Source organism: Chlorocebus sabaeus, chromosome 9 (genome assembly GCF_047675955.1).
Source record: "Chlorocebus sabaeus isolate Y175 chromosome 9, mChlSab1.0.hap1, whole genome shotgun sequence".
In the NCBI taxonomy this organism is placed as follows: domain Eukaryota; kingdom Metazoa; phylum Chordata; class Mammalia; order Primates; family Cercopithecidae; genus Chlorocebus; species Chlorocebus sabaeus.
The window spans coordinates 19436320-19457168 of record NC_132912.1 but is presented as its reverse complement, the minus strand read 5'-3'; the positions used below and the strand labels follow the sequence as shown (position 1 = coordinate 19457168).

At 34.5% G+C, this 20849-nt stretch overlaps 1 protein-coding gene across 1 annotated transcript in view; it reads right to left on the bottom strand.

The window, feature by feature from the left end:
• The window catches only part of MALRD1 (MAM and LDL receptor class A domain containing 1), a 687535-nt gene that overhangs the window by 385258 nt on the left and 281428 nt on the right, over positions 1 to 20849 (bottom strand). The window lies entirely within an intron of this gene.

Here is a 20849-nt window from a genome sequence, read left to right as displayed (position 1 = left end):
AGATTTGATATTTTTATTCATGTAAACACTGTTACATGGATCTTTACAATGTAAATCATATTTTTCTTTTGATCTTTTCCCTTGTTTTGAAGTTATGTTTTCTTGGAAAGTTTATTTCTAATATACCAGTGGGGAAAATAAAATAAGTAAAAATAAGTTGTTTGCATTTCACATCACTGTGATGAGTGGGAACAACTTATAATTTCATATCCTATTATTTCCCATAGGTACCAGCTAAAAAACATAACATAGTCTTGAGAACTGATGCCAATTCCTGGCATTTCTGGTGCAGTTAATGCCAATATCAGACAGCTGTGCCATCAGGAAGACAATGAACACCTTTGTCTACAGCTGTGTCATCAAACTAGTTTCTACCTTTCTAAATCCTATAATTTGTCCATTGATCAATATCACTATAGGTATAAAATATGTCTCATTTAAAAAGGCATATTTGGAAGGAACATAACATAATTCCTTTTAAGGTCCTACCATCAAACTCAAAAAATTAAAATCTTACCATTATATTCATGTATTCATTCAATATAAAATTACTGAGCATATTCTATAAATAAAGCACACTGAGGAAAATAGGAAAAGAGGGGTACTGGGTATGAAATATAATGTGTTCCAGGTCCTGAAACATTATCTTTATATCTGTCATTTCATTTAATCCTCACTTTGTCTCTATATAATAGTTACCATTCTTATTTTGGTTAATGAGAAAGTTGAAGTTCAGAATTAAACTTTGCTTTGTATTCCACTGTAAGTAGCAGAGCTGAAGGAGGATACAATACACAGCTCCTTTAGTACTACTCCCTTTGATAATGTGGAATGTAGCAGTTAGGGGTGAGAGTTAAAATAGAACAAATTTACAAATACAATGGGATAAGAAAGTACATGTATGTATAGAAAACATTCTCTAAGAGACTCCTTCCTCTGTGAGCCGGTAGCAACATGAACACAGCAGTCATTCAATTTAGTGTGATTATTCTTGAGGTATTGTGGCATGATGTAGTTCATCACTTCTTTAACTGTTCTTCTGAATATGAATGTCCTACAGGTGTCAATTTGTCATTCAAAGGAAGAAGATTCTGCATTCAAATGAATGGGATCAATTCTATAAATTTTGTCTTTGAAAGATTTTAAAAGATGCTAGTATATTAAAGGCTCTGAGAATTCCCACAATACGCAGACTATTTCTTTAGGCAAGAGAGGATATTCCCAATGTATTTGACTAAGGAACCTTTTTATCTTTGGCAGAACTATTAACATATTGTAGAATAGTATGCTTATGATACGGGACAAGATTTTCAAATCCTGATATTAAGACAAACAAGCAAAAGGCATAATTAGAGAAGCTGGGTCTTAGTTTCCTAGGGCTGCATACAAAAATATCACAAACTGAGTGGCTTAAATCAACAGAAATTTTTTGTCTGACTCCATTTTCAGGCTGGAAGTCTGAAATGAAGGTGTTGGCAGCATCATGCTCTCTCTGATGGCTACAGAGGAGAACCTTTCCTTGTCTCTTCATAGCTGCTGGTAGCTATGGGCCATCTTAGTGTTCCTTGGCTTGCAGATGAATCACATCAATCACCTGTCATTCTCCCTGTCTGTTTTCACATCATCTTCTCTCTGTGCCCAATTTTCCCTCTTCTTATAAAGACACCAGTCATTGAATTAGGACCCACCTTTATCCAGCAGGACTGTATTTTAACTAGATGACATCTGCAAAAGTCCTATTTCCAAATAAGGTCGCATTCTGAGATTCCAGGTGACCATGAGTTTAAAATTCCAGGTGACCACGTGTAACTAAATTTTCAGTGGACATTATACAACCCAGTTACTTAAATGTTTACTTTTTCAAAGGTAAATCTCTTGGGCTTTTGTGCTATGTAATCATATCATTCAAAAATAATTATAATTTGGCTATCCTTTGTTTCATTTCATGTCTTAAATATTGACCAGGACCACAAAGATAATATTAAATAGTAATACTAATAGTAGATATTTTGACATGTTCTTGATTTTAATATAAGTATTTTCACTCTTTCCTATATTAATTTGATAGAACACCTTTAATGTCTTAAAAATAATCATATGCATGCTCTGCATAGCATAAGAAATGGCTGCTTAATTTAAACAGGAATTTTCAGCACCTATCAGCTTGCTATTATTTTCTTCAGTAATGTGGGTACATTGACATATTATGACATCAAAATACACTTAAAATGTTATAAGATCTTCATCTCAAATTGCATGATATATTACTATGTATATACTACATGTATTATGATGAATTTAGTTTGCTAGCATTTTAAGCTTTTCTGCATGTATATTCACAGGGCGTTTGAATATCACTTGTCTGATTTTTGGAGGCTTCATAATCAGTGATATATTAGCTTAATAAAATAAATTCTACCTTTTCATATGGTTGAAATAGTTTCTTTGGGCATTATTAGTTCATTAAAATTTGGTAGAACTCTGTAGTATCTACCCCAGGAGAAAGAACTGGAGGACATTTGTTGATAACTTATTTGATAGTTAATGGTCTTTTCAGGTTTTTTTGCTTTATTAGTTAATTTTGGTTATTTTTCCCCTAGAAAAGTAACTATTTCACTGACATTTGCAAATTAGCACAGAGTTATTGGTCTCTATATCCTTTTTATGTCTCCTTTAGCAAAACTACATTTATTTGTATCTTTCTTCCTTTTCTAAGTTAAAAATTAGTAAAAGTTTATCTACTACCTCTACTTTTAAAAATAACAGTCTTGGACTTATCATTTGAATTTTTTTTCAAGTTAGCATTTCTTATTTTCTTAACAATATTTTTGCAACCTTTTATTCTGAAATAGTTTCAAACTTGCACAAAAGTTGCAATAATAATAAAAATATCTTTCATCTACCCTTTAACCAAGTTCACAAATGTTTATATTTTCCCCATTCTATCTAAATTCATGTGCATGTGGATACACAGGCACACCTCTAATGTATTGCTCTGTCAATTCCAGGACATTACAAGAAAGTAAATACCACAATAAAGCAAATCACATGAAATTTTGGGTTTCTCAGTGCATAGAAAAGTTATGCTTACACTATACTACAGTGTACTAAAAGTAACATTATGTCTAAAAAGTGTAAATGCCTTAGTTAAAAATAATTTATTCCTAAAAAATGCTATCATCTGAACATTTAGTGAATCACAATGCTTTTGCTGATGGAGGATATTGCCTCAATGTTGATGGTTGCCGAATGGTCAAGATGGTGGTTGCTGAAGGTGGCTGCTAAGTTGGCTACTGTAGCAATTTCTTAAAATAAGAAAACAAGTTTGCTTGAAATAAGTTTGCTACATTGGTTGACTCTTCACTAAAGATTCTCTGTAGCAGGTAAAGCCGTTTGTTTTGTTTGTTTAGACATATCTTCAGGCTCCACTTCTAATTCTAGTTCTTTTGCTGTTTCCACCACATCTGTGTTACTTCCTGCACTGAAATCTTGAAGCCCTCAAAGTCATCCATGAAGATTAAAATCAACTTCTTTCATACTCCTGTTAATGTTAGCATTTTGACCTTCTGCCATGAATCACAAATGTTCTTAATGGCATCTAGGATGGTGAATCCTTTCCAGAAGGTTTTTGATTTACTTTGTCCAGATCCATGAAAGGAATCACCCCCTATGGCAGTTGTTGCCTCATAAAACGTATTTCTTAAATAGTAAAACCTGAAAGTCAAAATTACTCCTTGATTCATGGACAACAAAATTAATATTGTGTTAGTAGGCAGGAAAGCAACATCAAACTCCCTTTATATCTCCATCAGAGCTCTTGGGAGATCAGGTGTATTGTCAGTAAGTGGTAATATTTTGACAGGATTTTTCTTTTTCTGAGCTGTAAATTTGAACAGTGGGCTTCAGTAAACCATGCTATAAACAGATGTGCCTTCATCTAGGCTTTATTGTTCCATTTAGAGAGCATACTCAAAATCCATACTGGGAAAATATGGAAACATGGATTCATATTAGGAAAAACATTATTACAACGGGGGAACCTGACAGTTGAAACGGCCTTTGGTATGAGTCAATGTACTCTCTCTTATGAAAATGTTGAAGCAGGAATTAGGTGACTTCCCTCCACCTCCATTGTCAGCCAAGTCACGGAAGTTACAGAAATGATTCCTTTATTGGTTGGTGTTGCATTTGATAAATTAATTTAACAGTGTAACAGATGTTGGGGCTGGTTCATCAACAAGCATGTCCTAATGGAGTTCTCTCGCATTTTAATAGAATGGGGTAAGTGCTAGGATGGAGATGGAAAATTTATGATTAATTGTAATTGAGTACAATAAACACTATACAAAAGTCTAAATGTTGAATCCCCATTTCAATGAGCTTAAACTAAGAAAGACTTAAAACCTGCTGGGCATGGTGGCTCTTGCCTGTAATCCCAGCATTTTGGGAAGCCGAGGTGGGTGGATCACTTGAGGCCAGGAGTTTGAGACCAGCCTAGGCAACATGTTGAAACTCCATCTCTACTAAAAATACAAAAATTAGTCAGGTATGGTGGCATGCGCCTGTTGTCTCAGCTACTCAGGAGGCTGAGGCACCAGAATCACTGGAACCCAGGAGGCAGAGGTTGCAGTGAGCCAAGATCTTGCCACTGTACTCTAGCTTGGGCAACAGAGTGAGTTCCTATCTCAAGAAAAAGAAAGAAGGGAGGAAAGGAGGAAGGAAGGGAGGAAGGGAGGGAGGGAGAGAGGGAGAGAGGGAGAGAGGGAGGGAGGGAGGGAGGGAGGAAGGCAGGCAGGCAGGCAGGCAGGCAGGCAGGAAGGAAGGAAGGAAGGAAGGAAGGAAGGAAGGAAGGAAGGGAGGGAGGAAAGGAGGGAGGAAGGGAGGAAGGAAGGGAGGGAGGGAGGGAGGGAGGGAGGGAGGGAGGGATGGAGGGACGGAGGGATGGACGGACGAACAGAGGTTGGTTAAAAACCATCTTTATTTTCCGAAGGCACAACTGTCCACAAAGAAAATCTAAGGAGTGTACTGGGAAGGAGGGACGGAGGAAAGGAGGGAGAGAGGGAGGGAGGGATGGAAAGACTTAAAAGCCGTTTCTATTTTCCGAAAGCATGACTGTCCACAAAGAAAATCTACAAAACTCTGATAGCTAATAAATGAGTCAGCAAGGTCACAGGACACAAGATTGACATACCATATTACTTAAGGAAAATTAAATAATTAAATTTTATTTCTGAATCCTAGAAATGAAGACAGAAATAAAAATTAAAATATAATACCATTTATAATCCTTCAAAAAATGAAACAGGTGTAAATATTGTAAGACATACATAGAATTTGTATGCTGAAAACCACGAAATACTGATGAGAGAAATCAAAGATCTAAATAATGGGGAGAAACCTACTGTGCTGATGATTGGAAAACTCAATACATTAAAAATATGACTTCTCCCCAAATTGACATGTTATTAAATGCAATTTTTATCAAAGTTCCATCAAAATAATTTATAGCTATATATTTTTATAAGATTTATATAGAACGTCAATGGAACTAGAATAACTAAAACAATTTTGTACAAGAAGAATACATTAGAAGGAATTAATCTAACTGATTTCAAGATTCATGACACAGCTTTTTTGATTTACTTCGTCCAGATCCATCAAAGAAATCACCCCCTATGGCAGTTGTTGCCTTATAAAATGTATTTCTTAAATAGTAAAACCTGAAAGTCAAAATTACTCCTTGATTCATGGACAAGAAAATGAATATTGTGTTAGTAGTCATGAAAGCAACATCAAACTCCCTTTATATCTCCATCAGAGCTATCCAGACTGTCTTGTACTACTGGAGGAACAGATACCTGGATCAATAGAACAGAAAAGAACCCAGAATTAGCTCCATGTAAGTACAACTAAGTTTTGACAAAGGTACAAAAACAATTAAACAAAAGTAGAACAGTCTCATTAACGATGCTGGAGTAGTTGGTTATAGGCAAATATACAAATAAAGAAACTGTGACCAAAATTTGACACTTCATACAAAAATTAACAAAATGATTCATAACCTTAAATGTAAAATGTGATACCATACAACTTTTTAAAGAACCCAAAGGAGAAAATCAGGGACCTAGGACTTGGTGAAATATTCTTAGATGTGATATCAAAAGCATGATCTCAAAGAGGAAAGATCAATACATTGAACTTCATCAACATTAAAAATGTTTGCTCTGCAAATGATCCTGTTAAGAGAACAAAAAAGACAACCTAAAGCTGGGGAGAAAATATTTGCCATTCACATATCTGTTAAAAGACTTATACCAATAATGTATAAAGAATTCTCAAAACTCAACAGTTAAAAAAAGCCTGATTCGAGAATGGGCAAAAGAGATATTTCAGCCAAGAGGATATATGGATTATAAACAAGCACAGGAAATAATATTCAACATTACTAGCTAACAAGGAAGTGCAAATTAAGACCATGATGAGATAGCACTCCTTATAAGAAGGGTAATGTGAAAACAAAATAGTAACACCATTAAATGTTCACAAGGTCATGGCAAAACTTGTTCTTGTGTACATTATTGGTGGTAGTGTGACACGAGGCAATCACTCTGGAAAACAGCACCAGGGTATGTTAGCACGAAACATGACTAAACAATACAGAGGAAAACCTCATTTATACATACAACAACTTTGATGGATCTCAAGAGGATGACACTGAGACAAAGAAGATCTTTGAGACCTATTCTCAAAGGTCACATCCTGTATAGATCCATTTATACAACTTTCTCAAAATGATAAAGCAAAGAGATATAAAACAAAGTAGTGGCTTCCTGAGGTTAGAGATGATGAGAATGACTGTAAAGAAGCAGCTCAAGGAAGATCTTTGTAAAGATGGAGTATCTTGACTGTGGCAATGATGCTTTACATAAATTTATGCATGTAATGAAATGCTGCAGACTTTCAAACATTGAGCCAATATTAGTTTCCAGGTTTTAATATTGGACCATAGTTATATAACCACTGAGGGAAAAATACATGAAGGGTATCTTTGAGCTTTTGAACTTTCTTTTTTTTTTGGACGGAGTCTCGCTCTGTCGCCCTGGCTGGAGTGCAGTGGCGTGATCTCGGCTCACTCTAACCTTTGCCTCCTGGGTTCACGCCATTCTCCTGCCTCAGCCTCCCGAGTAGCTGGGACTACAGGCACCCGCCACCACATGCGGCTAATTTTTTTGTATTTTTAGTAGAGATGGGGTTTCAATGTGTTAGCCAGGATGGTCTCGATCTCCTGACCTCGTGATCTGCCCACCTCGGCCTCCCAAAGTGCTGGGATTACAGGCATGAGCCACCGTGCCCGGCCTCTCTTTGAACTTTCTATGAATTCATAAATATTTCAAAATTAAAGGCTAAAATATTAATATCAATTGCTGATTATCATTAGGAATTTATGATAGAGTGGTTTTCAGTGTATTTTGTTATTCTGTGAAGTAATAATCATAAATATATTAAACAAATATTTTCACACTGTGATATACAGAATGACCGTACTACAAAGCATATTTGTGTTCCTACAAAGAAAAAGGCAGTTTTGAGGATAAATAATTTAGAAAAGTCCTATGTGCATCAACCTTTTGAAAATCATAAGGCACATTATATATCAAACATTTGGAAAATATGGATTATCTCATGAGTGATTCAGAGAGGTCCTTCACATATAATTTTTTCTTCTCTGTCGACGACCTGGTTTTATAATCTGGAAAATATTATCCTAACACTTGTCACGCAAGACACTGTGATAGTAAGAGGAGGGACCACTGTTGGTAATTTTGGAAAGACAACGAATGTGGTCTTGGCTCCCGTCACTCAGCTCCAGCCGGATCTAATGAATTCCTCAAGGTCAGGACAGCGGATCCTTCCCAGAAAGCCTGCCTTAGTAACATCATGATATCTGACCTACTTTCCAACATAATTTCTCAAAGAAAACAAAAGCTATTCTCAGTCCATGCTTAATAACAACTCTGAAAACACACTGGTTGTTTTCAAAGCAGTGTGTTACTTTTATGAAAACCTATGTTGGGATTAGTATTTATACATGACCAAATTATCTTCATTTCGCCCCTCCAAAAATACTTGACACTTTCTCTAACTCTCAAAAAATGCAAATGTTTATTTATGTATCTCTTTTACTATACAAGAAGCTCCACAATTATTCAGACCATATCTTGTTTTTCTTTGTTTTTGCCCTAGGGCCACTTCTATTGGGGGTGCCTAATGTTTACCAAATAAATAAATGAAAAGGAAATCTGGTAGTAATATGCCAGATAATGTGAGTGTTAATTATAAAATGCTTTCTTAGATTTTAAATGGTTATTGACTAAGAACGAAGTAATTACCCAGGTCAGTGGTTTTCAGTATCCAGGATAATGCACACTGGTGTACTCCCTAGCCCAGAGGCAGTGTACACTGTGAAATTCATTTTTGCCACAACTGAACACTAATTATGAAAACATAAAAAGTTTCAGATGGAACGTCGACCTTACTATAATAAATAAATAATACATGTAATATAACCTCACTGCAAAACTAACAATTACACCTTAAAATCATAATCCCTTCTCCCCCAGAATTCATCTGTTTTCTTGGAAATTAGAGAATGCTATATAGTCATATGCCATAACAATTAAAAGAGGGCAATCAAGATGTAAACACATCAACTCAGAAAACTAAGTAAATAAAAGCATCCTGAGGGATAAAGTGGGTAGTGAAATTCTCCTTATGCATTTATAGAACCCAAAGGACATTGTTATTGACATAGTGATGACATAAAAGGGGCTGTGTTTTAATTATTCTTGGCTTTTAAAATATTTCATTGATTTTTTTAATTCCTTCAATTACATCATATATCCTTTGGCTTGATTCATCATTTTTCATTCTTTGGTCAAATATTAATTTCTCAATGAGAATTTCTATGAGTGCCTATTTAAAATTGTAAACCACCACCCCAAGCATTTTGCTTTACTTTTCCGTACTTTTTGCTGGACCACTAATCACTGTAATGTGTGTGTGTGTGTGTGTGTATGTGTGTGTGTGTGTATGTATATATATAGTGTTATTTTACTTATTTTCTTTGATGTTTGTGTCCCACCCACCACCAACAGTCAGAATGGAAACTCCATGACAGCAGGACATATATATGTATTGTTCATTTCATTATTCCAAGAAATTAGAAAAAATGCCAGAAATATCATAATAAACACTTGCTGAATGAATGCTCATTTTTACAAGTTTCTCAAAATCTTCAATAAGTTATATTAGTAGGCAAACACACGTATATGAACTATGTCTTGACTTGAATATATTTCAGTCTATTCAATTAATAAAACCAGAGAGAAAGTGGTAAAAAATATAGAAAGAAAGATGTACAAAATAAAACACAAATTATTGCTAATGGTTAAAAAATTAATATCGAATATTAAAACCAACAGATATTTGCTTATGTTGACAAGGAACTAAAGAGTACAATAACAGCTCCCTCTTCCACCAGAAAGCTTTGTGAAATTGTTGTATTATCGAGAGCAACACTTTTTGAATTTTAATACACATATGAATCACCTGAGGAACTTGCTAACAAGAAGTTTATGATTTAGTGAGTCTCAGATGGGGCCTCAATGCTAGCAAAGATGCTGATGCTCTCTAGACCAAAATCTGATTGGAAGTAAGTTTAATTCTTTAGCAATATTTAATTTTGCTCTGCTATGACGTAAAAAGTAATAATATTTTGAGGCACATTTCATCCAGTGGGAAATAACCTGTGTTTAAACATATCTAATAATTGTGAAAGACTGCTATTACGTGACTGAGTATAAGAGTTTGGTTGATTTTTTTTTTGAATGTTCTTTCCCCTCATCCTCCCAATCTAGGCAGAGTACACTTTTCTATCCCATTGATTTTGGAAATGGATTTGTGACTTTCTATGGCCAATGAAATATTGAGAGACATGATACAGGCAGAGAATAAACATTTACTTTCATGTCTGGATTTGTGCCTTTTTCCTTCTATTTTCTGCTCAAAGAACATGACTTACGTAGCTGCTGGCTCAGGCATGAACTCCACCCAGACCTTACAACTAAGCCCTGCTAAGCTCAACCCAAATCACAGAACCTTTTGGGAGTGTTAATGGGTACAAAAAAAAAAGGTTAGAAAGAATGAATAAGACCTACTATTTCATAGCACCTCAAATTGACGACAGTCAATGATAAATTAATTTTACATTTTAAAATAAGCAAAAGAGTGTAAATAGATTGTAACACATAGGATAAATGTTTGAGAAGGTGGATACCCCATTCTCTGGAATCTGATTATTTTTCATGGCATGCCTGAATCAAAACATCTTATGTAACCCATAGATATAGACACCTACTATGAAATGGTTTGGATCTTTATCCCCACCCAAAATGTCATCTCAAATTGTAATCTCCATGTGTCAGAGAGGGATCTGGAGGGAGGTAATTAGATCAAGAGGACAGTTTCCCCCATGCTGTTCTTATGATAGTGAGCGAGTTCTCAGGAGATCTAATGGTTTAAAAGTAAAGCACTCACTCTCTCGCTCTCTCTCTTCTGCTTCCATGGAAGACATTCCTTGCTTCCCCTACACTTTCCACGGTAATTGTAAGTTTCCTGAGGCCTCCCCAGCCATGTGGAACTGTAAGTCAGTTAAACCTCTTTTATTTATAAATTACCCAGTCTCAAATATGTCTTTATAGCAGTGTGAGAATGAACTAATATAACACATACTATGTACCTACAAAATTTAGAAATTTAAAAATTAAGAAAACAAATCATAGAACCTCACCATTACAGGGTGAAAATAAGAAACGGTTTTTAAATTGACAATGATTTTTGCTGTAGATTGTTACACAGCATTATCATGATACAGATAACTTATACAGAAATTAGTACTTTAATGGAGTGCTGACATAAAAATTACCTAAAATTTGTAGCAACGGCCAGGATGGCAGGCAATAAAGGAATTGTTACAGGAGACTGAAAAAATTGAGATTTATATTATGTAACATCAAAACATTTGATAAACCTAGTGCCCAAGATACTGTGGAAAGCTGAATATGTATATAATTATATTACAAATTTGTGTGAGGAGTTTTCCGGGCAAAATGTTGAAAACATGAATTGGTTACTACTTGATGTATTTGATATGATGCCACAAGAAAAATATAAGCTCAGGAAAGAACTGATAAGCTAGTAAACACATTTAAGAAGGCAAGGAGAGAGGTGAGAAATTCGGACATTTTAAACCTCGGAAGTAGAAACTTTAATTGATCATTTAAATAGTGGAATGCTAAAACATATCTTCCAGAAAAGACCAAACCCAGGGCTCCATCATGAAAGCATGGCCTTGGGATAAAGTCCAAACCAAGTGTAGAGCTGGAGACTGTTTTTCAGACTTTTGACAGGAAAAACATCCTCCTAGGTATGTGTGTGTGTATGTATGTATGTATATGTGTGTGTGTATATATATATATACACACACACACACAAGTACACTATATATATAGTCACCCTGATGTGCTATTAAGTAGTAGGTCTTATTAATTCATTCTAACTATATATACACAAAGTTTTATATATAGTATATAACTAGTATATGTATTAACCAGCATATAGTATATATGTAGCTATATATATTGTGTAAATCTGTATATATATGTACGTGTGTGTGTACATATATATATAGTTAGAAAGAATTAATAAGAGTTACTATTTAACAGCACATCAGGGTGCCTATAATCAGTAATATCTTAGTTTTACATTTTAAAATAACTTAAAGAGTGCAAGTGAATTGCTTGTAATTCAAAGGATAAATGCTTGAGGAGATGGACACCCCATTCTCCATGAGATGCTTATTTCACATTGCATGCCTGTATTCAAACATCTCACATACCTCATAAATATATATACCTACTATGAAATTATTTGGCTCTTTGTCCCCACCCAAATCTCATCTCAAATTGTAATCCCCACATGTCAGGGAGAAACATAGTGGGAGGTGATATTTTTTATGGTTTATTTTGTTATGGTTTTACAAAAATCTGAGACATCCAAAAAAACTGTGATTAAATTTAGAGAAAAAGGCACATCTCACAGAGAATTTTACAGTGGGTGAGAAGCAACATGAACTGCAGACCTTGCAGGTGGGGAGTCTCTTGCAAAAGCAGAAGTCACATCAGCAAACTGGTGAAGAGGCAGCTCTAAGCTCCGTTCAGCCACAGACACATCAAAATGCAAGCAGAAAATGTCAGAATCAATGTTGTCAGAACTCTGGAAAGCAGTCAAAAGATTACAACAAGCAAGCAAATGCTGAATCAAGAAGACAGCAACCTAAAAATGGTAGGAAGATTCTCCACAATTTCTTATAGAAGATAGAAGCAGTGGGAATATTTTCTCATTCATTGTTTGAAGCCAGTATTACTTCTAATACCAAAACCAGACAAAAACTTGTAAGAAACAAGAACTAAAGAGCAACATTTCTCATGAACATAGATCTGAAAATATTCAATGAAATATTAGCAAATCAAATCCAACGATGTCTAAAAATAACTACATGGCATAGCCAAATGGGATTTGTTCCAGGTTTGTAAGGCTGGCTCAACATTCGATAACCAAATAATGTAATCCATCACATCAACAAGCTAAAGACGAAAAATCATATAATCATATCAATACATGAAGAAAAAGCATCTGACAAAATCCGACACCCATTCATGATAAAAACTCTCAGCAAACTAGAAATAGAGGAAAACTTTCTCAACTTCTTAAAGAACAACTACAAAAAAACCTACAGCTAAAACTACATTTAATGGTGAAAAGCTAGACGCATTTTTGCTAATAGCAGGAGCAAGACAAAGATGTTCCCTCTCACAACTCCTTTTCAACATCACACTGACAGTCCTAACTCATGCAATAAAACAAGAAAAGGAAGTAAAAGTTACACAAATTAGGAAGGAAGATACAAAACTGTCTTTGGTCACGTGGCATAATTACCTATGTAAATTCTAAAAGACAAAAATATTCTGGAACTAATAAGCAATTACAGGGGGTTGCAGGATACATGATTAATACACAAAAGTCAATTGCTTTCCTATATATCAACAGTGAACAAGTGGAATTTGAAATTAAAAACATGATAACATTTATATTAGCACTCTCTCTCCGCAGAAATGAAATACTTAGGTATATGTCTAACAAAGTAGATTTAAGATTTATTTTTATTTTATTTGTTTTTTTCTGAGGTGGAGTCTCGCTCTGTCACCCAGGATGGAGTGCAGTGGCACGATCTTGGCTCACTACAACCTTTGCCTCCTGGGTTCAAATGATTCTCCTGTCTCAGCCTCCTGAGTAGCTGGGATTACAGGCACGTGCCACCACACCCAGCTATATTTTTTGTAATTCTAGTAGAGATGAGGTTTCGCCATGTTGGCCAGGCTAGTCTCAAACTCTAGACCTCAGTGTATCCATCTGCCTCAGCCTCCCAAAATGCTGGCATTACAGGTGTTAGCCACTGCACCCTGCCAGATGTAAGATGTATATGAGGAAAACTATTAAACTATGATAAAATATATCAAAGAATAACTAAATAAATGGAGAGTTAATTCATGTTCATCAATAGAAATGCTCAAGGTTGTCAAGATATCAATTCTTCCCAATTTGACCTTTAGATACAATGCAATCCCAATAAAATCCCAGCAAGTTATATTGTGGTTATTGACAAACAATCCTAAGGCTTGCATAGAGAGGTAAAAGATTCAGAATAGTCAAGACAATAGTAAAAATAAAACAAAAGAAGACAGCTAATACTACCTGACCCCAGGCCTTACAATAAAGTTTCAGTAATCAAGACAATGAAACATTGGCAAAAGAATATACAAATAGATGAATCAAACACAATACAGAGCACAGAAACAGATGAACAAAAATATGGTTATTGATATTTGAAAAACAGAACAAAAACAAGTCAATGAGAAAGAAGAGTCTTTTTAGTAAATGGCGCTGGAAAAATTGAACATCTACATGCAAAACAATGAATCTAGACACAGAGTTTATAAGTTTATATTCTCCACAAAAATTAACTCAAAATGGATAATAGACATGAATATAAAATGCGAAACTATAAAAATTCTAGCAAATAACATCTGAGAATATCTAGATAATCTTTTGCTATAGTGATAGTTTTTTAAATACAACACCAATGGCACAATTCATGAAACAAATAATTGGTAAGTTGGACTTTCTTAAATTTTAGAAGTGATGCTTTCTGAAAGACACTGTAAAGCAAATTACCAGGAGAAGACTAGTCACAAACTGAAAGAAAATATGTGAAAGATACATCTGAGAAAAAATTATTATCCAAAACATACTCAAAACTCAGAACAAACAACCTAATTAATAAACGGACAGAAGATCTGAACAGATAACTCATCAAAGACTACATACAATGGCAAGTAAGGAAATGAAACGAAGCTCAACATCGTATGTCATCAGGAAATTGCAAATTTTAAAAAGTGGCATACCACTAAATACCCATTAAGATAGCAAAAATTTTAAAAAGCTGAAAACATCAAGTGCTGGCAAAGATATGGAGTGACAGAAATTGCCATTCATTGATGCTGTGAATGCAAAATGGTACAGTCACTTTGGAAAAGAGTTTGGCAGTTCCTTGCAAAACTAAACATACTTTACCATATAACCCCGCAAACTTGGTCCCTGCTATTTTCCCAAAGGAGTTAAAAACTTATGTCCACACAAGAACCTGCACATGCATGCTTACAGCAGCTTTATTCATAATTGCCAAAATTGGAAGCAACCAAGATGCCCCTCAGTGAGCAAATGGACAAATAAACTGTGGCATATTCAGACAACAGAATATTATCCAGCTGTAAAAAGCAGTGAGTTTTCATGTCTATTATCAAGTGAAAAAAGGAAATTTGAAAACGCTACATGCTGTGTGATTTCAACTACATGACATTCTAGAAAAGACAAAACTATGCAGACAGGATCAAAATCAGTTGCCAGCTGTTTAAGGGTGGAGAGGAATGAACAGGCAGAGCACAGATGATTTTTAGGGCAATGAAACGACTCTGTAGGATACTATGATAGTCGATACACGTTATCATACATTTGTTATAACCCACAGAATGTACAGCACCAGGAGTGAGACCTAATGTAAACTATGGAGTTTGAGTGTTAATGATGTGTCCTTTTAGGTTTATCGATTGTAGAAAATGTACCACTCTTGTATGGGGAAGGCTGTGGGTATATGGAAATAAAGGGTATATGTTCGTTCGTTTGTTCTTCCTTTCTTCTTTTTTTTTTTTTTTTTTTTATGGAATCTTGCTGTCACCAGACAGGAGTATAGTGGCACGATCTCGGCTCACTGCAACCTCCGCCTCCTGGGTTCAAATAATTCCCCTGCCTCAGCCTCCCGAGTAGCTGGGACTACAAGCGCGTGCCACCATGCCCAGCTAATTTTTTGTATTTTTAGAAGAGACGGGGTTTCACTATGTTAGCCAGGATGGTCTTGATCTCCTGACCTCATGATCCGCCCGCCTTGGCCTCCCAAAGTGCTGGGATTACAGGCGTGAGCCACCGCACCCAGTTGATAACTGTACTTTCTACTCAGTTTGTTGTAAACCTAAAATTGCTATAAAATTAAAGGTATTAAAAATAAACATGAAAAAAGACAACCTACAAAATGATAATGAATATATGCAAATTGCATATTTGATAATGATTTAAGTATTAGAATTCTAAAGAACTCCTATAACTCAACAAAAGATAATTCTGTGAAAAAAATTGGGCAAAATAGATATTTCTCCAAAAAAGATACACAAATGACCAATAAGATCAAGAAAAGATGTTCAACATCATTCATCATTAGGGAAATGCAAATCAAAACCATGAGATTACACTTGATACTCCCTAGGATGGCTATAATTAAAAAGCTTAAAAAGGAAAGCAGCAGGTCCCAGACCTCCTTCAAAAATTTGCTTGAATACCTTCTCATCTAGGCCTGTCCTTACCATGATACTTAATATTTTAATTTGCCATCCTTCCATCTTATGACTTCTTATGTTTTATCTTTTTATCACAGTACTGATAACCTCTTAACGAGCTGTGTAATTTTACATACACATATGTAAGTATGTACCTATTACTTAACAAGCTGTGTAACTTACTTATATACACATATGTAAGCATGTACATATACACATATTATATACACATACGTAAGTATGTACAAATACACGTTTATATACACATATGTAAGTATGAAAGTTTACTTACATATACAAAAGTGTAAGTTTGTGTATAATATATATACAAATAAATACACACAATATATTTTGTGTAATATATATACACACAAAATATATATTTTCTGTTTAACACAAAAGTACATGCTCAAGAAGAACATGATTTTTTTTCTGTTTCATTTAATGATGTATACTAGGTGTCTCAAACATTGCTTGCCATATAGCAACTGCCCAATAAATATATATTAATTAAACAGTTTTGTCTTTATTTTTCTTTATTCTTGGCAGGGTTTTGAAAATTTTATTGGTCTTCTGAAGTCCTCCATCTTAGAGTTGTGTTCTATTTCATTAATTTGTGCTATTACCTAACTGGTTTCTAATATAAATTTTTAAGGCAATATATTTTTCTCTATCTACTGGCTTAGAAAATGCGCATAGTTTATGTCATACAATATTGTTGTTATTTCTGTTTCAAAACATTTTTTAATTTAATGTGATTTACGAGGGGGACATGGGCTATTTAAAGTGTCTTTCTCCTAAACAATGGGAGTTTCCTAGACATTGCCTTATCATTTAAAATTATAACCCTTTTTTGTTCCTTGCTAAATGTTCTGTGTGTGCTTGAAAATCATATATATCTGAAGCTGGTAAATTGCATTACATATGCCCATTAGGTATAGATCACTGACTATGCTGGTCAACTCTATTGCATCCTTACCATAGCACAAAACTAAAACATTTTGAGAATGCCTGAAGTACTCTGAATTGTGACTCATCAGTAAATAAGCTAATTAGAATGTATTTGGAAACTAATAAAATGGTTGTTTCTGAAAGAAGTCTCTGTATCAATGGCATGATTATATTCAAATAAGATTTTAGAGTTCCTAGATACACAAATCACTTTGACTACATCCTGTATTACAGAAGTGTTATTCAGATTATTTTTTAAAATTACTTTTTTAAAGATTTTGCTTTCAGAGTCTACATTGATCTACAGATAATTAAAGCAGGATGTACATGTTTATATTACAAAGGATTTCTAGGTGTTTTATTCACTTTGTAGCAATTGTGAACGGGAGTTCACTCATGATTTGGCTCTCTGTTTGCCTATTATTGGCTGTTGGAGGGTGGGGGGCTAGGGGAGGGATAGCATTAGGGGAAATACCTAATGTAGATGACAGGTTGATGGGTGCAGCAAACCACCATGGCACGTGTATATCTATGTAACAAAACCTGCACGTTCTGCACATGTACCCCAGAACTTAAAGTATAGTAATAAAAAATATTTTTTTCTCCATGAAACGTCTTGTATCTTTAAAAGGAGTTGATTTCTTTCATTCTTTCTGCTATTCCTAGATGGTATATTTCTACCTAATCAGATTTTCAAAGCCTTCTTAGAGTTGTGATATGTGTTCAAGCTTTACTTAGAATTCTCAAAACAAAACAAAATAAAGAAAGGAGACTGTGGAATTTAAACCCAAATACATGGTTGGTTGCCAGCCAAACTTTTGAAATCAGTTGCTATGGAGATTCTTTTGTCTTTCTCTTCTTCTGGGTCTAATTAGGGCATCAAAGTTTATAGCATATAAATATAATAACACCACTCATAATTCATATGGCAGATTCCAGCCACTTTATAACTAAAACATAACATTTAAGACCAGTAGACTGGAAACACAGTTGAACTTCAAAAAAAATTAGCAATGCTATGTTAAAAGAGATAATTCTCATGTAATGGCAATCAATGCCAAAATCAGGTTTATTCTAATTTCTTTGTTTGTACTAGCAGCTGAAAAAGTTTTATTCCTGTGCATTATGTGGGACTAATTCAGCTTTCTTGCTCTAATATTACTGGTATGAATATGCCCACTCAAATCTAAAAAAAAAAAAGAACAAGAGAATTTGCAATCATTCACCAAAAAGCACCTTCTGGTACAACTTATCCTCCAAAGGCTCATGATTACTTTGGCCTTTAGGTTTGAAACAGAAGAACTACCAAGACAGTACATTTTTAATATGTTTCTGATTCCCTTGGTAAATCAGCATACTTTCCCTAATAGAGAGAGAAATTCCTAGAAATATGCACAACTTTAGAGCTGAAATACAAAGAGCTCACAAAATATTTAGCCAGAAATAAAATGATACTTTGAATTCTGAAAAATTACACTAAACTATATCTCTAGGAAAGAGATACACTGGTGACATTACAAATAAAATTCAAAAGCATTATGTGTGCTCTGTTAACCTTATATGTTTGTGTGATATTTAAGTGAAAATGACAATGAAGAAAATGTACAAGCATTTGATACAGAAATAACTAAGACAACAGCAGAAAATATTCATAAGGTAAAGAGAAATATTAACAAATACAGAATTCCAGAGTAGCAAAGTATTTTTCCTTGTTCATATAATAATGTATATAATAAATAATTCAAAATTGAAAGAATATATAGTCATATGATTTTAAAAGGCCATCTATGTCTATAGAGAATAAGTTTTGTTTTCAACCGACACATTAATTGTCATATTTATGGGGTACAGTGTAATGTTTTAATATATGTATATATTATAGTACTGATCAAATCAAAGTTAACACTTATCATATCTCAAACACTTGTCATCTCTTTGTGGTAAAAACATTAAGTTTTTTTTTTTTTTAAGATTCAATTATACACAAAAGTGGTAAGGTATATGCAGGAGAATGAAGCTGGAACTCTACCTTTTATCATACATAACTATAAACTCAAGATGGATTAAAGACTTAAAAGGCAAGACCTAAAACTATAAAAATTCTAGAAGGAAACTGAATTTTTCACAACAACCCTGGCAAGGAATTTATGACTAAATCATCAAAAGCAATTGAAATGAAACCAAAAATTGATAAGTGGGATCTAATTAAACTAAAGAGTTCTGCACAGAAAAAAACAAACAAACAACCAAAAAAACCTCTCAACAGAGTAAACAGAAAACCTACAAAACGGGAGAAAATAGTCACAGACTACGCATACAACAAAGGTCACACTTCATGAATCCATAAAGAATTTAGTCAATTCAACAAGCAAAAACAACCCCATTAAAAAGTGGGCAAAGGACATGAACAGACACTTTTCTAAAAGAAGACAAACAAGTAGCCAACAAACATATGAAAGAAATTCTCTGTATCACTAATCATCAGAGAAATGCAAATCAAAACCACAGTGAGATACCATCTTACATTAGTCAAAATGGCCATTATTAAAAAGTCAAAAAATAACAGATGTTGGTGAGGTTACCAAGAAAAGGTAAAGCTTACACACTGCTGGTGGGAATGTAAATTAGTTCAGCCACTGTGGAAGGGAGTTTGAAGACTGTGAAAGAACTCAAAGCAGAATTACCATTTGACCCAGCAATTTTATTATTGGGTATATAACCAAAGGAAAATAAATCTTTCTCCTAAAAAGATAAACTTATTCCTATGTTCATCACAGGACGAGTCACAATACCAAAGACATGGAATCAATCCAGGGGCCCATCAGTGGTGGACTAAATAAAGAAAATCTGTTACATATACACCATGGAATACTATACAGTCATTAAAAAAAAAAAGAATGAAATCAAGTCCTTCGCACCAACATGGATGCAGGTGGGGGCCATAATTCTAAGTGAATTAATGCAGGAACAGAAAACCAAACACTGCATATTCTCACTTATAAGTGGATGCTCAACACTGGGTAAACGTGGACATAAACATGGGAACAATAAGCACTAGGGACTACTAGAGTAGGGAGGGAGAGAGGAGGAAAAGGGCTAAAAATCTATTGTGTCCTATGCTCACTATCTGGCTGACAAGACTAATCATACCCCAAATTTCACCATCACACTATACGAGAAACCTGCACATGTACCGCTGATTCTAAAATAAAAATTGAAATAATTTGTTTTAAAAGAAGTGGTATGGTAGCTTGGGCAAAACATTGGATCATAAATCAAAATACTTCAGTTCTAATGAGAACACATGGACACAGGGAGGGGAACATCACACACCAGGGCCTGTCAGGGGCTAGGGGGCTAGGGGAGGGATAGCATTAGGAGACATACCTAATGTTGATGGGTGCAGCAAACAACAATGGAATGTGTAAACCTATGTAACAAACCTGCACATTCTGCACATGTGTCTCAGAACTTAAAGTATAATAATAATAAACAAAATACTTCTGTTCTAGGACCAACTCTATCAGTACAAGTTTTATGAACTTTGACAAAACCTAAGCCACTCTTGTTGACAGCTTCATCTGTTGACTGCACTAATATCTTTCCCACCTAACTCTCAAGGCTTCTGAAGTTCAAATGAAGATGAATAAATAAAAAAGACTTTGAACATTAAAAGTTCTATGTATATGTGAGCTGAAGTTGTTCATGATATTTCAGTTTCGGTTCCAAGAAGCAAATAATATCAAACTGCAATATTCTAGTTCAGAAGTTATTAAAGGTAATGGTGACATAATTTGTCAACCTTCATTTTGACAATTTATATTCACCTCATTT